Genomic DNA, 5000 nt, shown 5'->3' with positions numbered 1-5000 from the left:
AACCGCAGCTTCTGCTCGCACCACCCCAGGGAGCCGTTGCCCGATTCAGGGACTTGGTCTGGGGTCTAGGGCAGCATCCGCCGCGTGCACGGGCTGGAGCTCGGCTCCCTTTTTTTGCATGCAAGCCAACCGATCGAGGCCATGGGCGCCTGCCGGTCACCGGAGCAACCAGTCGCCGGACAAAAATCGCCGGAAGGCATGCACGCCCTGTATTTCGTTCGAGGGACGTTGGCCGGGGTGCACGCAATGGGAGGCCCATCGCGCACACCTACTCCCCCCGTGGGGGGGGGGAGAGGGGGTGCCGGACCACCACCCCCTAAAGAGCATTAGAGATTCTACAGATATGCTACCAGTAGACGTTAAAATGTCTGAAACGGGGACACTTTTTCCAAACAAGCAAATCCCACACCGAGGGTGCGCAGGTGCCGATGGTGGTCGAGGCATGTGCCCGCAACAAGGGCCAACGTGAGCCGATGGTGGTCGAGGCAACCGCCCGCACCAGCTCGAGGCATGTGCCCACACCAAGGCCCGGCATGTATCGATGGTGTTCGACGTAGGGGCAATCTTCTGCTGATGGTGGTCGAGGCAAGAGCCCGCACCAAGGGCCAGCATGTGCCCATGGTGCTCGAGGCAACCGTCCGCACCAGGGCCCAGCGTGTGCCGATGGTGGTCGAGGCAACCGCCCGCACCAGGGCCCAGCGTGTGCCGATGGTGCTCGAGGCAACCGCCCGCACCAAGGGCCGGCTTGTGCCGATGGTGTTCGAGGCAACCGCCCGCACCAGGGCCCAGCGTGTGCCGATGGTGGTCGAGGCAACCGCCAGCACCAGGGCCCAGCGTGTGCCGATGGTGGTCGAGGCAACCGCCCGCACCAGGGCCCAGCGTGTGCCGATGGTGGTCGAGGCAACCGCCCGCACCAGGGCCCAGCGTGTGCCGATGGTGGTCGAGGCAAGCGCCCGCACCAGGGCCCAGCGTGTGCCGATGGTGGTCGAGGCAAGCGCCCTCACCAAGGCCGAGCGTGTGCCGATGGTGGTCGAGGCAACCGCCCGCACCAGGGCCCAGCGTGTGCCGATGGTGGTCGAGGCAAGCGCCCGCACCAAGGCCGAGCGTGTGCCGATGGTGGTCGAGGCAAGCGCCCGCACCAGGGCGCAGCGTGTGCCGATGGTGGTCGAGGCAAGCGCCCTCACCAAGGCCGAGCGTGTGCCGATGGTGGTCGAGGCAACCGGCCGCACCAAGGGCCGGCGTGTGCCGATGGTGTTCGAGGCAACCGCCCGCACCAGGGCCCAGCGTGTGCCGATGGTGGTCGAGCCAGGAGCCCGCACCAAGGGCCGGCTTGTGTCGATGGTGTTCGGGGCAACCGCCCGTACCAGGGCCCAGCGTGTGCCGATGGTGCTGGGGGCAAGCGCCCGCACCAGGGCCCAGCGTGTGCCGATGGTGCTGGGGGCAAGCGCCCGCCCCAGGGCCCAGCGTGTGCCGATGGTTATCGGGGCAACCGGCCGCACCAGGGCCCAGGGTCTGCCGATGGTGCTCGAGGCAACCGCCCGCACCAAGGCTCAGCATGTGCCGATTGTGATCGAGGCAACAACCCACACCAGGGCCCAGCTTGTGCCGATGGCGGTCGAGGCAAGTGCCCGTACCGAAGGGCAGCCTATGCCGATGATGGTCGATGCATGTGCCATCACCATGCGTCATCATGTGCCATTGATGGTCGAGGCCTTGGCCGAAGTTCGATTTTGAGCCACGGTGCCCATGCTTGGCTCCAGCATGTGCTGGTGCCGCATTTTTTTCACTCGGGACAGCATCGCCGGAGCATCGCCGGAGCATCGCCGGAGTACCGCCGGAGAACCTGACCGGCGGCATTGGGGTTCCGGCGATTGGGAGGGGGGCCGGGGGGGTGTGCGCACATGATGTGCGATGGGTGCTGGTACTTGGCCTTGTGTTGGCCCCCTATCCCTCATCAAACCTCTGAGAATTCACACCCCCTTAAAGAGCATTTGAGATTTTACAGGTTTGCTACCAGTAGCCGTTAAAGTGTCTGAAATGGGGACACTTTTTTCAAACGGTCACAAAATCTTCTCTACTTCGAGTTTTTAGCTGAATTTTTTTGTGCATGCCAACAAAAATAGAAGGATCATGCCTACAAAATTTGGGGCTAAAATCCTTATAAAAAAATTTTAAAAAATCCCGAACCGCAAAAAGTTTCGAAAATCGTGAAAAATAGAAAACGAGTCATCTTCCAACGAAACTTCACGTGAAGGCTTAGGGGACCATTGTATGAATTTACAAACCATAAAAATGGCATTGGCACGGCAGAAATTTGAAGATGTGCCTAAACCCACCAGGGCCCAGCGTGTGCCGATGGTGCTCGAGGCAAGCGCCCGCACCAGGGCCCAGCGTGTGCCGATGGTGGTCGAGGCAACCGCCCGCACCAGGGCCGATAGTGTGCCGATGGTGCTCGAGGCAACCTGTCGCACCAGGGCCCAGCGTGTGCCGATGGTGATCGAGGCAACCTGCCGCACCAGGGCCCAGCGTGTGCCGATGGTGGTCGAGGCAAGTTCCCGCACCAGCGCCCAGCGTGTGCCGATGGTGCTCGAGGCAACCGACCGGACCAGGGCCCAGCGTGTGCCGATGGTGCTCGAGGCAACCTGCCGCACCAGGGCCCAGCGTCTGCCGATGGTGCTCGAGGCAACCTGCCGCACCAGGGCCCAGCGTCTGCCGATGGTGCTCGAGGCAAGCGCCCGCACCAGGGCCCAGCGTGTGCCGATGGTGGTCGAGGCAAGCGCCCGCACCAGGGCCCAGCGTGTGCCGATGGTGGTCGAGGCAACCGCCCGCACCAGGGCCCAGCGTGTGCCGATGGTGCTCGAGGCAACCGACCGCACCAGGGCCGAGCGTGTGCCGATGGTGGTCGAGGCAAGCGCCCGCACCAGGGCCCAGCGTGTGCCGATGGTGGTCGAGGCAACCTGCCGCACCAGGGCCCAGCGTGTGCCGATGGTGCTCGAGGCAACCGACCGCACCAGGGCCGAGCGTGTGCCGATGGTGCTCGAGGCAAGCGCCCGCACCAGGGCCCAGCGTGTGCCGATGGTGCTCGAGGCAACCTGCCGCACCAGGGCCCAGCGTGTGCCGATGGTGCTCGAGGCAACCTGCCGCACCAGGGCCCAGCGTGTGCCGATGGTGGTCGAGGCAAGCGCCCGCACCAGGGCCCAGCGTGTGCCGATGGTGGTCGAGGCAACCGCCCGCACCAGGGCCCAGCGTGTGCCGATGGTGGTCGAGGCAACCTGCCGCACCAGGGCGGAGCGTGTGCCGATGGTGGTCGAGGCAAGCGCCCGTACCAGGGCCCAGCGTGTGCCGATGGTGGTCGAGGCAAGCGCCCGCACCAGGGCCCAGCGTGTGCCGATGGTGGTCGAGGCTGCCGATGGTGGTCGAGGCAACCTGCCGCACCAGGGCCCAGCGTGTGCCGATGGTGCTCGAGGCAACCGACCGCACCAGGGCCGAGCGTGTGCCGATGGTGCTCGAGGCAAGCTGCCGCACCAGGGCCCAGCGTGTGCCGATGGTGGTCGAGGCAACCGCCCGCACCAGGGCCCAGCGTGTGCCGATGGTGATCGAGGCAACCGACCGCACCAGGGCCCAGCGTGTGCCGATGGTGCTCGAGGCAACCTGCCGCACCAGGGCCCAGCGTGTGCCGATGGTCGTCGAGGGAACCTGCCGCACCAGGGCCCAGCGTGTGCCGATGGTGGTCGAGGCAAGCGCCCGCACCAGGGCCCAGCGTGTGCCGATGGTGCTCGAGGCAACCGACCGCACCAGGGCCCAGCGTGTGCCGATGGTGCTCGAGGCAACCTGCCGCACCAGGGCCCAGCGTGTGTCGATGGTGGTCGAGGCAAGCGCCCGCACCAGGGCCCAGCGTGTGCCGATGGTGGTCGAGGCAAGCGCCCGCACCAGGGCCCAGCGTGTGCCGATGGTGCTCGAGGCAACCGACCGCACCAGGGCCCACCGTGTGCCGATGGTGGTCGAGGCAAGCGGCCGCACCAGGGCCCAGCGTGTGCCGATGGTGGTCGAGGCAAACGCCCGCACCAGGGCCCAGCGTGTGCCGATGGTGGTCGAGGCAAGCGCCCGCACCAGGGCCCAACGTGTGCCGATGGTGCTGGGGGCAACCGCCCGCACCAGGGCCCAGCGTGTGCCGATGGTGATCGAGGCAACCGCCCGCCCCAGGGCCCAGCGTGTGCCGATGGTGGTCGAGGCAAGCGCCCGCACCAGTGCCCAGCGTGTGCCGATGGTGGTCGAGGCAAGCGCCCGCACCAGGGCCCAACTTTTGCCGATGGTGATCGAGGCAACCGGCCGCTCCAGGGCCCAGCGTGTGCCGATGGTTATCGGGGCAACCGGCCGCACCAGGGCCCAGGGTCTGCCGATGGTGCTCGAGGCAACCGCCCGCACCAAGGCTCAGCATGTGCCGCTGGTGATCGAGGCAACAACCCACACCAGGGCCCAGCTTGTGCCGATGGCGGTCGAGGCAAGTGCCCGTACCGAAGGGCAGCCTATGCCGATGATGGTCGATGCATGTGCCATCACCATGCGTCATCATGTGCCATTGATGGTCGAGGCCTTGGCCGAAGTTCGATTTTGAGCCACGGTGCCCATGCTTGGCTCCAGCATGTGCTGGTGCCGCATTTTTTTCACTCGGGACAGCATCGCCGGAGCATCGCCGGAGTACCGTCGGAGAACCTGACCGGCGGCATTGGGGTTCCGGCGATTGGGAGGGGGGCCGGGGGGGTGTGCGCACATGACGTGCGATGGGTGCTGGTGCTTGGCCCTTGTGTTGTCCCCCTATCCCTCATCAAACCTCTGAGAACTCACACCCCCTTAAAGAGCGTTTGAGATTTTACAGGTTTGCTGCCAGTAGCCGTTGAAGTGTCTGAAACGGGGACACTTTTTTCAAACGGTCGCGAAATCTTCTCCGGTTCGAGTTTTTAGCTGAATTTTTTTGTGCATGCCAACAAAAATAGAAGGAT

The sequence above is a fragment of the Durio zibethinus genome, unplaced genomic scaffold (genome assembly GCF_047325235.1).
Source record: "Durio zibethinus cultivar Kanyao isolate XHJ-2024 unplaced genomic scaffold, ASM4732523v1 HiC_scaffold_3, whole genome shotgun sequence".
Lineage (NCBI taxonomy): Eukaryota > Viridiplantae > Streptophyta > Magnoliopsida > Malvales > Malvaceae > Durio > Durio zibethinus.
Note: the sequence above shows the minus strand (reverse complement) of the source record.